The 12,848-nt window shown below is 42.3% G+C and overlaps 1 long non-coding RNA gene across 1 annotated transcript in view; it reads right to left on the reverse strand.

The window, feature by feature from the left end:
- LOC135314591 (uncharacterized) overlaps nt 1-12,848 on the reverse strand; it is a 176,970-nt gene that overhangs the window by 58,532 nt on the left and 105,590 nt on the right. The window contains exon 2 of the long non-coding RNA XR_010374101.1: nt 3,046-3,155. This is a non-coding gene — a long non-coding RNA (uncharacterized LOC135314591). The remainder of the gene's footprint in view (nt 1-3,045; nt 3,156-12,848) is intronic.

Genomic DNA, 12,848 nt, shown 5'->3' on the forward strand with positions numbered 1-12,848 from the left:
AATTACATTATTATATACAGAGTTCAGATTTAAATACATAATTTTTAACAGACTTCAGTTTTAGGTTATCTTAATAATACTCAGCTGCTTCCTTTTTGTCCACTGTTCCTCGGTAGACCCCTCTGCTATCCCCTCCAAATTACCTTCGTCCTAGGAGACCACTTTACAACTTTAAAGTACTCTCTAAGTGAAAATGTAGTAAATTCATATGCTACAGAAAACTGACACAGTCAATAGCTTAAGTACATTTATGGAGATAAAGGATTCACCTCCAAATACACAGGCTTTTTTCCCTGTCTGCTAAACGCAGATCTAGAGGCAAGAGGAATGGAGAACAGATATCAAACTAGCTGGAAAGCCGCACAGAGCTGATAAGCACCTTGGAGAATGTAAAGTAGCTCAGATACTTATTTGTTTGCTTGAAACAGTCTTCCAAGCAGCTTCTTACTAATGCACACTTTTAACTCATTGCAACCAAACCAAAGTGGTTTCTTTTTAATAATAATAATAACCAACAGCAATGAACAACACGGCTCACCATCCTAACTCCCAGATGACCAACACCAAATACAGCACTGAAATCTGACTTTGGGAACATTTCAAATCACATCTTTGGCTGCTGGAAGTCAGAACAGTTCTATATCCTCCAAGAGAGTTGCACTGATTTTTATCACCTAAGAATCTGACTGTTGTAACACAATATACACAAAGGAAATCTAACCTTATATCAGATAACACGTTAACCAGCCCTTTGTTTTTCCCTCTGATATCCTGTCTCTTCAAGTGCTGCAAGCAATTAAGTGCCCACCACTTGTTTGAACAACCAAACCAAAATAATTACAAATGCATGTTACACTACAACAATTGCATATTAACAAAGGCTTGGGGCCAATTAATCATTACACCATCAATATCTAATTTGCATAAAACTATTCTCTTTAAAGACTCCATGTTTGGGGTGACAGGGTTACCTCATTGATTATGTAAATTCCCCATCAAGCTTTGCAGAAGCAGTCAAAAGAAATAAAAAGGCTTGTCTGTTTCCAGCCAAGCCAACATCCTACAGCTATGAGGCAAGACAGCATTGGGGGAAAAGAAAGACAGACAGAAGAGGGAGGGAAGGAAGGGAAGGGAGGAAGGAAGGGAAGGAAGGGAAGGGAAGGGAGGAAGGAAGGAAGGAAGGCAGGCAGGCTTTCTCTGGAGGAATGGTGGCTTCTTAAATTAGGAATTTTCTCCTTGAATCTTATGAAGAATTGTCACACTGTCTGTGGGCGACAATTATAATTGCAATATTTTTCCACTTGCACAACTGGACTGTGAATTGAATAGGCCATAAGCTCTAACCAGCTCTGCCTGGCTCTGCAGCAAAAGCCAAGGGGTCTGTTGTCCTGTCACTTACAACCCAGACACCCCAAAGACACGGCCATGGCACAGCTTAGTGTCACCAGTTAGCTGCTGCAACAAAGCAAAAGGAGCAAAGGACTGTCTGCTTCTGCTCATCCCTCCCGAACAGACATAAGGTATTCCTTGACTTTAGTTCTGGGTTGATGCAAGGAAGGAGGACTTGCCTCTTTTCCCAGGCCTGTGCATAATTGGGAACTACTCTATATTATTCTTTCCAGAATCTTTTTTCCTTCAGTGACTGAGAACTAACAGTCATGATATGAACAGGCGTCTTAAAGGTTAATTAAGCCCTTTCCTATGGTAAAAGAAAAGCACAGCAGGTAGATTTATCTTTCCCCAGAGTTAGAGGACAAGCCTCTAACATGAAAACAACAAAAAAAAAGCCCTCATCTCTGAAAGCTAGGATTCACTCTGGGTACACGCTTTTAGTGTTGCAGTGTGGTGGACAGCAAGATATTAAACAGGTAGACCAGGTTTCGCACTATCCAAAGTACACATATGTACAGAAGAGACCAAATATTTGGAAATTCAAAATAGCAAGAGTCCAAGCAAGGAGGCCACCGAGTAGGGAAAGCAGAAGACTTCCCATGACAAGTACTGCAAAAAAGCATCAGTGCAGCATATATTATACCTGCAACATACTTCATGCTCTATTCTCCGTGGAGAGCTTTTCAACACAAAATGGGGGACAAGGTGAAGAGAAGGGAGTTTAAAGTGCAAGTTGCACTCTCTGCTCCAAAAAGCACACTATGCTGATTCAAAAAACACATTTTCAAAAATGCCTGTGGGTAAATTTGAGCTGCCCACAGCTCCCCAGGGGCAGTCAAACTTGCTGTCGAGCCATTTATGTGGATTTCAGTCAAATTCTAATTTTAGTGTTCATTAAACATGGGTAATTCCCAAGCCAATCCCTGCATCACCTAGTATACATAATACCTCTACAATATAGGTCATCCTAGCTTAGAAAACATATACAGACATCAAAGTGCAACCATTTCATTATAAGTATTAACTTTATAAATAATTATGAACTTCTTAATTCTTTACAAGATGCTGTATAATCACAAATGTTTAAAAAACATTACAATAGGAAGGTGGTGGGTGGTGGGTGGTTATGGTATATAGGTATATATATGTATATAACTCACACACACACATGTATTAGAGCAAGAAGAGAGGTCTAAATAGGCATGTCTTCTGCTTCCATCTACTTGAAGCAGAAGGAAGGATGTTTTCCTGAAATGTAGGCTGTTGAGGAGGAAGTCTGATCTCTGCTTCCACCAAAATAAAGCCTCAAACCTGCTGTCCAAACAGGTGCTCTCAGCTTCTCCCTGTTCTCTACACAGCTCTTCTGCGTGGGGAGGTCCTAACCAGTCAAGATTCTGGTTTCACGCTCCTTTGAGACAGGAGGGTTGAAGTAGGACATTGTTGCAAGGTTGAGAGCATCCTGCATCAAAGTTTAGTGCTCATGGAAGCTCTCAAGAGGGGTGCATGAAGTACAGCCGTACCCTTCCTTCCCCGTTCCCCTTACCTCCTCCAGCCCTATGACACCGATGCTGCAGGGCAGACGCTCACTCTGTGGGACTACCAAAATGTAGAACTTCTTTTATGTGTCGCAAAGAAGCACGTGGTTTTACTTACCTTTTGGGTGCTGCAACTGAGGCACAGAGAGACTTGGGCTTTCAGAAGTTCCCTGGAACTTGAGTGACTGGACTGAGCCTTATTACTGGAGAGGGGATCATTCCATGTCTCTACAGAAATGAAGTAGAAAGGAGACACTTCAACACTGTGCTATATTATAGCAGAACTCATAAAATAATTAAAACTGAAAAATTATGTCAGACCAGACAAGTCTGACACACAAAGCAAGGAAGAAGTTGTAACACTGGAAGTAGGGACTGTACTGAAATGAACCCTACAAGAGGATACATTTCCCAAAGGACATGGATATATCATTTAGTATTAAACACTGCTATTTTATCAGAAGCATGGACATCTCTGGTAAACTTCAGAGAACTACAAAGATGCTGTCTTGAAGCCAGACATGGGCTGAGTTGGGAACAAATAGAGCTCAGAGCAATAATGAAACTCAGTCCGTTTTTTGACAACTTGAAAGGTGGCCCGACCAGCCAGGTGCCAGCGCAGCGCTGGTCTGAGCACCGGCGTGGCTCAGCAGCCCTGCTCTCAGCAGCTGGTCCTGCTGTGTCTCACCAAAGGAGGACTCTTGGTTGCTGGAGTCAGGCCTGACTGTGCACAGAGTTCAGAGTCATTCTGCACTGAGCGGTTGGTGCACACATACGGCCCAGCTGACTTCTTCAGATAGCCCCAAAGAAGCTTCCTCTAAAATAACTCTCCATAAGAATCATTTATTGTTTCATTTGAGCAACATCTGTTACTAATCTAATAGTAGCATTTTAAATATGCACCCTTGCACAGCATTAATGTGAGAAAGTGGATTAAATATAGTTTGACTGCTTGCATTTTAACAGCTCCATAGCTAATGTTGTTTATGGGCTGTTGGGTTTCTTTTTATTAATTTATATTGATTTTAAGTGCTCAAAAAAGCAAAGCGTGATAGAATGAGCTCAAGCCAGGCAAAGTACTGATCAGCAGTAGGCACACATCCCCACATAGCGCTGCCAGGGGAACTCATTTGCAGCGAGCAACACACCTGCTACTCTGCTGCCAGGTCCCCTAACGTGAGCCTCTTTCTCAAGCCAAAGCATACGCTACTTTTCCACAAGGTGAGCCAGCAGCACCCTAGAGATCAAGTTGAGGTTACCCTGCTTCTCTCAGTCTTGGTCTAACCTAAGAGTACTTTTAATTCTGCTTGCAAGAATTCAACATAGAAATATGCAGGTCTCCATCTGAGAACAAAACACAATGGCTATTGCAAGAATATGGCAGAAAATGAAAAAAAACAGTGAATTCCTGGGCAAGGAGCTGCCCCTTCCATTCTGGACTGAGCAGGCAATGAACTAGTAGCAATTTGCACAGGAACTCCAGAGTTACACAGTTCATGGCCTACTGCTTTCTATCACCTAGAAACAAACCCAGGCTTTCGTTCCATCCCCTCCCTCCACTGCTTTTCCTCAGCTGGTCACTTATACAATTACACAACCATGCCATTCCTAGGCAATTCAGGGTAAATGAGGCTAATCGCTGCTGCTCAGTACAGCTGACTCTTATTCCTTTGCCAATTTTACTTAGGAAATTGCAGTGGGATTGATTATTTGGGATGGGATTTCACCCCCTCACACTCCTTGCTAGGTCACATATCGTGGTTTATTTATATCTACCTCAGTCATCCTAAGGACAAGTGGAAATTTGTCAGTCACCATCCTAGGGCATTTGGGCGGAGTAAGAGTCAAGTCAAACGTAAAGGATGTCTTGAGGTTTCTTTCTGTCCTGGCCCTTCACTTGCCTTGGATCTGGCTGCTTTTGCGCAGTTATTGGCTAAACAAACCTCGCCACTTACAGTAGTACAAAGAATGTAAACAGAAAGTTGTGATTGATACTGAGAGCATTACTAATTAGCTCTGAAGGACACAATTAGGAAAGAGGGAGCCAGTGGGCAAAATGGAGGGAGAAGGAAAAGCAGCTATTTATCAATGCTAACAATGTATAAATAAAATAGATAATACAGAGGGGTGGAAAGAGGAAGACAATTGAAAACTACCAACAAAAATGAGAAGCTAAGAATTGTAGAAAACTGATAAGAGAGGGAAAAGGATATAAGGGTCAGCAGAATTAACACCAATAAGAGGAATGTATTTTTAGTATGTTAAAAACATATGGAATCCTAAAAATGAAATGGAAAGATGCCAAGAAAGGCAGATACGTTCACTAACAGTAACAAGCTTTGTTCAGTGCTGCAAGAGGCAAAAACATTGGCAAATTGACAAATATTTGCACAATAGCACTTGCAAAGAGAAAAAAAAAATGTGTAAGTTGGGCAAAGCTATATGTGTTGAAATGTCACCTTCCACACAAGAAGAGGCAGGCTGATTTTAAGCACCAATCCTCACATATGGTATGCAGTGATCTTTTCAGGCTGTAAAGCCTTTGCAGAATCACCCCTTCTTTATTAATCTGTATGGACCTACCACCATCCAAGTCATGGGCTAATGGGAATGCTATCAGTGCTATAAAAGAAATTTGAGCCAATGCTAACAGAACAGATGAAAAAATAAGTCTATTGGGAAATCCAGAGTATCTTTCCGATCCAGTTGTGTGATTACATATAGTTTATTCTGTCTCTTGGTTTTCCAGTTTGTAAAATGAGGAAAATAAACATTTCTATCTGTCAAGTTTTTCAAGTTAAGATATCATCTGAGATGCTCTAGGACTAGCACTTTAAGAGTGTTATGCACGATGCTATACATTATCTAAACCACCTTTCTCAGGGAAGAAAGATTTACCCATCACGTACAAGCACCACACACATTTCACAGCACTTCAAGGACAAAAAAGAGTAGGGAAAAAAAATCCATTGAGGCCATTTAGATTTCCCAGAAAAATCAAGAGAGAGTATGCCCCGCAGCTCCTGACTGTCAGTGGGAGATGGGAAACTACATCCCTTTGAAAAGCTCAGCTTAAATATTTCTTGGTTTTGACCCAATAAATTCTGCAAAGAAATGAATAAATACCTCAGTTCAGTTCCTATCATCTCTGCTTCCCTCCCTTGCTGGCAGCCCAATACTGAATTCATTAAATTTCATTAAAATATACATCTGGTTCCTGCTTTTACAACAAGGCTATGAAATCTGTGGGTCTTTGCAGAGGAAAATCAGCAGTTCCCTGTTTAATATGGCCTTTCTGGCATATGAACACTAGACTGGAGTTAAAGATCCCCTTTACTCAGCTGACAGTCAGCGGTTTCCTCTGATACAAGCACTAGTTCAGCTAGAGATTGTGGAAGATCAAGGTTGGCTTAACGATGATGAAGTTTGCTGCTCTGGTACCTTCAGCACTAGAAAACTACAACTCCCGTCAGACAACCTGGCAGTCAGGGTAGAAACAGATTAGATGTGAATGGGACCCAAAACATAATTTCGTGGTAAAAGCCACAAACTCAAGAAGTCCAAGTGGAAACAAAATACTTCATTTGCTTTCCCAATGGAGGATGAATATTTTTGTGACAATAATGAAATTTCCTCTCAGAAAATTCCATAAATCATGTTCTCTATTAAAAAAAAAAAAATCAGAAGAATCTGTCGTAGAAAGTCCCAGCGGTAATTGGATGCCTCGTGGGATGCTGCATGCACTTGCCTAGTCTGTATTCACTCTCAAACACACATAACTGAAGTGAATTGCATTAACACTGACAAACATTCCTTCTGGCAGTTCCAAAATACATCATTTTGATTTGGGAGAGATTCTGCTAGGAGAGGTTCATGGGGACTTGACGTTCCATCTCCAGGCTGCGAGGAAGGGATATACTTCTTCCTTTCTTTTTCTGAAACCGAATGGCTCAGGCTCTCATCTCAGATCTGGAAGATTCAGGTTTAACTCGCACCCTGCAAGAGTCACAGTAAAAACTCATCTTACAAGTGACTGCTAACTGCTGGACACTCCTGGGCTATGGTCTGTCAGAATCTCTTTTTTAATACCAATGAAATACCAACTACTTACTTGAAACAGCAAGTGTACAGTGCATAAAAGTGCACTGCGCTTTTATAAGGTGCATGTACAGATCCCACTTTAAAGTGAGGGTGAAATGCGATAACACTGAAATCACATTCGCCTTTGTTCCTGTAACGCAAAGTCAAGAAACTTCAAAAATCATTCTTACCCCGAAAATGCAAAGATTACTATCACCTTTTTAAAAATAAGCATTTAGCCTTATTTGCCAAGGCTAAAAAATCCCCAACCCACCACAACCCCACTGTACACACACACACAGTGCCACCACCACCAAACCCCACTAACTTCTCATTGGAATTAGAAAAAGGTCATGCCTTTGCTATCCCGATTCAAAAGTTTCTGTACCTTTACAGCGGCTATTTTCCACCTCCTGTGACCTTGAGAAGTGCTGTTCCCTCTGGGCATGCCAATAGTTGTAAAACAGGGAGTGCAGTAGGAAATGGATATGGATAGAGTGAAAGTGATTCTGTTGTCCTTTCACACACCCTCTGTGAGATGTTGAATGTGTTTGAATGTGATCCATCAAGACATTGATCCCTTGGGGAAGCGGAGATGTGTAAGGAAACTTCAAGTGTTTTCTAACCAGATCTACCTACAGGAGAATGTACTGAGCAGTACAGTAAGAAGATACATATATTATCGATAGTCCCATGTCATGGGACAAGTCACAGCAGAGGTGAGGGGAAATCAGATGTGTTTGGGGCCCTGGAGGTTATACATTCACTCAAAACAATTTCTCCTTGAAAAGTAACGAGCAAACTGCTCTCTGTTGTGGTCTCTTCAGCTATCCTGTGTTAAACTCAGCTGCAGGAAAAAGGGAATGCAAGATTGAACAATACATTTTAATATAACATTTTACAGGAAACACTGCAGAGGTGGTATTTTATTTTAAAGCTGCCAAACTTCATAATTAAAAGAAAAATGTATGATTAACTATAAGAATTTTCTGCTTATGTTTAAGACCCAAAGAATTATATCAAAATCCTTAAAAGCCATTGCTAAATGAAGGAAATGCACGAGCTGGCCCTAGCAGTGAAGTCTGTCACCAACGCAGCCTTTATCCAGCTTAAGCCACTTCATTCTTTGATCAGAAAAGAGTGGCTTGAGTGGGTCTATTTTAGAAGGCTGGCAACTGTCTCAGCTAGGACAGCTGCATGCTCAGAGTTCGTCTCAGGAGTAATCCCGCTTTCCCTTCCCCCTTTTTCCAAACCCCAGGGCCTGATCTTGCAGAGGGTCCTGCCAAGTACCAGGAGTTACTTTCCGGTCAGCAGGGCTAAGCACAGCAGCGGACATCACACGCTGCTGGCTAGCTCAGAAGTTCACTGCGAGAAGTGGCATATGGGAAAACGAGAGAGGTCTACAATTTCCCTCGTTTAGTCCAGTCCTCACCTCCCAGGACCCACCATGAGATGCCTACTTCAGGACATGTGGCCTCTGAATCTAGGAAGATGCTGGAGAAAGCACCTTCCAAAGGCACTGCCTCAGCTGCATGATGTAGCTTTGCTCTCGCTCTCGAATCGTGCATACCTGGCCCATCCTCAGACCAGCTGCACGTGGCTCCTGTGAGGCCAGGGCTGGCGAAAGCCATTGCTGCCACACTGGCAGCACAAGATCCAGAGCAATAAAAGGTCAAAAGAGTAAGATTCTCACTTGACGCTTAAGGCTCAGCAATCCATTCCAGTAGCACGCAATATCTCAGAGCGTAGCCTGAAATGGATTCGCCAGAGCACTGAGTAAGGTGCAGAATCAGACTTAAAAGTTACTAATTGCATTACAGGGCCAAGGACTGAAGCCTCCTAAAGCCTGCTTTCACCTTGATCCACAGTGATCTGCCCTGTGGACTGGGGGGAATGAGAGGAGCCCTAGCATTTTACCCATAGACATCAATAGCAAACCCCTTCCGATCTTAATGGTAACAGATTAGGACATCTCTACCTAGGAAGAAGTACTTGCATGATCACACTGTGTTCAGCTTTTCTTTTTAAGGAGGGATTTATTGAATGTGAACTAAACATCCTGCATAGATGCTTTGTGTGTTTATTTTCACAAGGCTTGACTTTTTGCAGTGGTTGCTATTGTTGGTGATACAGGTCTTCAGTGATGGCATTTTGGATTTAATTCAGATCTAAGTTTGATTGGCTAATCAATCAGTTAGGTTTCTAAAGAATCCGGAGACCAATGGAGCCCCTCACCATGAAAAATGTGACACTGCTCTTTGATTACCAGCTGGGATCTCCAAGCTCTTTTGGCCTACAAAGCGACAGTCTTTCAAAATATACAGCAACTAATATTTCATTTCAGCTGGCAGAGCTCCATAAAATGGTTTGGACCTTACAGTGCACTTAAACCCTTTGATAAACAGACAGTATAGATTGAGCAGATGGTGGTTCAGGAGTTCAAAATACTCAGGTTTCCAGCTGAACATACAATAACCTGTAGGCAGAGCAGAATAACATCTGAACAGGTTGGAACTATATTTGGGATGGTCTGTTGTACTTGTTAAATGCTCAGGGAGAGCTGGTCTGAAACAGGAACATGGGATTGGTTGGGATAAGCTATTTCTATGGGAGAAAGCATCCAGTCCTCCATGGTCACGGGCAGCCACATCGTTGTGTAGCCCTTTTTACAAGCCAGCCTAGTTCCATCACGATGGCAGTTGGCTGATGTACCCTCATCACTTCATTTCGAAGGCTGTATGTGAGTCTTAATTGCTTAAAGGGACAAATACAGACATTTAATCAACCTTTTAAGAGTATTTACAATGAAACTGAAGCTTTAACCTATCCTCTTTACCTTTCAAAAGGAGACGTCTGTGGCAAGAGAGGTCACAGTCGTGTGTAAGAAAGCCAAGAGCAGGCTGGCCTTTGAGATGAAGTGCAAAGATAGAAAAGAAGCCAAATTCTGCAGGCTGCCACTGCTGGTGTCCACGGAGTGAGCCATGGCTCCCCACAGAGCCTACAACTCCATAGCTTCCAAGAGGACAAAGTTCAAATGCATTTCACATTGGTGAGAGGTCTGCAAGACTCACCCCAATCACACTCCCCCAGTGTTTTCCCTTTCCAGGATATAAACGATCTCTTGGAAAACATGACTGGCTGGGTAAAAAGGAGGTGCTGAGCTAGCCATTCCTGTGTGCGAGTCACATTTTCCTCCTGGGATTCTGGTGCCCCAGACCAAGCTTCTCCTGCAGGAAACTGCCAAGTGTAGCTCCAGGAGCTGCCAATTTCCAACTAGAAGAGCTGAAAACCTTGCAGAAGGCTGATGTGGTAGGTTGACCTTAGCTGGACCCCAGGTGCCACTAAGCCACTCTATCACACCCCTCCTCTGCAGGGAGGGGGGGAGAAAATGAGTTGGAAAAAACCCTATTGGGTCAAGAGAAAGGCAAGCAAAAGCAAATGCTGTGCACGGAAGCAGAAGGAAAACAAAAATTTTATTCTCTACTTCCCATCAGCAGGTGATGTCCAGCCACTTCCCAGGACTCAGGGATTCAGCACGGGTAGCAGTTGCTCCGGAAGACAAATGTAATCAATAATGAATGCACCCCCTTCCTCCTTCTTTCTCTTAGCTTTTATTGCTGACCGGACATCATAAGGTATGGAATATCCCTTTGGTCCGTTGGGGTCAACTGTCCTGGCTATGTCTCCTCCCAAGACCTTGCCCACCCCCAGCCTACTGGTGAGGGGGACAATGTTGGAAAGACAGCCTTGGTGCTGTGGGAGCCCTGCTCACCAGTGCCAAAACACTGCTGTGGTTATCAACACCTTTCTGGCTACCAATACAAAGCACAGCACTGTGAGGGCTGCTATGGGGAAAAGTAACTCCATCTCAGCCAGACCAAATACAGCTGGACAATTTGATTCTACAGTCCCTCACTTTCTTGAGTTGTCTGTTAAGTCGATGGATCTGCTTACCTGGGTCCATATTGGTTACAGGAAGAAAGAATACCAATGCTGGATGTAACTTAGTGACAGCGGTTGCAAATGAGAAGGAAAACAAAGACCTTCTCGTATGCCAAATATTAAACCTTCCATTTGCATGAATACTTTTCCTCCTTACAGAGCTGGATTTTGACTAGCAGTTATAGTGCTCAACAGAAAAGCAGGAATTCTGGCACCCCATCACCATAATATAAAAAATATTAACTCAGGCTTAGTAACTGTACAATTTCCTGGTGTTCTTTTAAAAATGGGGAGGAAGAAGAGGATCTATGTCAAACATGCACATCTAATGAGTCCCATGACCTGATCTGGAAAAGACTCATGAGGATCCTGAAAAAAGCCAGACCTCAGGCACAGTACAGCGATCTGCTCCTTAGAGTTGAATTTGAAGGCATCCAGTAAGGCGTCCCCAAATAAATGCCAAATCATTCATTACTTCTGAAAACAGACGCTTTCCATGGTATTCTGGCATCTCTCACACATCTGATATTCTCAATTAATTAAGACCTCAGTGAAGCCTAGAACATCAGCATCTAATGGCTGATGCATAAGTACCAGTGGTCTGGTCCTGTCTCTGCTAGAGCTCAGGCCATCAGCCTAAGCGGGAATATTGGAATGAGCCTTTGATAAATAAAAACTTATTGTTTCCAGTAGTCCTTCTTTCTCTCCTTAAATGAGCTAATATGAAAGACAGGCTTTTTGTTTTCTCTACTTAACAAAAAAAAAAAAAAAAAAGGCAGGGAAAACGAATGTTTCCAGAAATTAAATGGCAAGTTGTGTTATTTTTAGGGGGTTAGATGACAGGAGGCATCATATTTGAAAGTACTCACTTGATCAAAGAGCCCTAAAAGGATTCAGCAGCACTGAGAACTATATATCAAATAGGATTATGACAGAATTAAGGGACTGAGCCATTTATAACTTAGGGCAGTCTCCCTCTTTGAAGCCTGCCTTGGTAATTGATCCATTTTTCTATAAACCAGAACCATAGCATTGCATTAAAAATCTGTATCTATTCCAAAACTATTAGCTTTGTACAAGATAATCAGGGGAAAAGGTAACATTTGTATTTGACACTAGAATTTTCACTTGCGAAAGAAAATAGTCGTGACATCTAAATAGAGAGAACATTTTTCTATCAGTATTACCATGTCCAACAAATTCTCTTCTGCAGCATGTCAAAGCACCAGTTGTGCATTATGGAAACATAAATCACAGAATAGAAGTGGAAACTATTGTTTTGCGTTACACAAATTGAAAAGGACATGAATGCATCAGTGGCATTTGTTTTAGTTCTTGGGACATCCAAGTAGTGCCGAGAGGAAATCTAAAGATACACACAAATGAGTCCAGATGCTCGTACTCATGCAAGTTGTCCTTGCTTGTGGGAACACTCTCCTCAGGAGAAATCCTGGCCCTGTTCAAGCCAAGAGCAAAACTCCCAAGAGCATCAACAGCACCTACAGATGTCAGTGGACTGCATGAAACAGTGGCTCCTTGTTTGGCATTAAGGTATCCTTATACTTGCTAATTTATTAGATGCATTAGTGCAACTGTAGAGAAGGAATAATTCCAAGCTGCAGCCTCCAAAACCCATCACACTTATTAAAGCCCTTTGTTCAGTCAAGTCTCAGTTTTAGTGATCTGAGCGGGCGAAAGTACTGCCATGTGTCTGCCCCATCCTACAGCAGAGAGATCCTATCTTTTCAGATGATGCAGATATAAATAGGACCAATGTTAGCATGTCTGAAATTCAGAGAATATTTTCACCACCTAATATAGCTGCTAGAAAAAAGTTAATAGCCTAACTTGTTCAGGCACTTTGGTTTATCCTCTGGTGGCACTGGCCTCCCCTCGTTG

This window comes from Phalacrocorax carbo, chromosome 8 (assembly GCF_963921805.1).
Source record: "Phalacrocorax carbo chromosome 8, bPhaCar2.1, whole genome shotgun sequence".
NCBI classification, from domain to species: domain Eukaryota; kingdom Metazoa; phylum Chordata; class Aves; order Suliformes; family Phalacrocoracidae; genus Phalacrocorax; species Phalacrocorax carbo.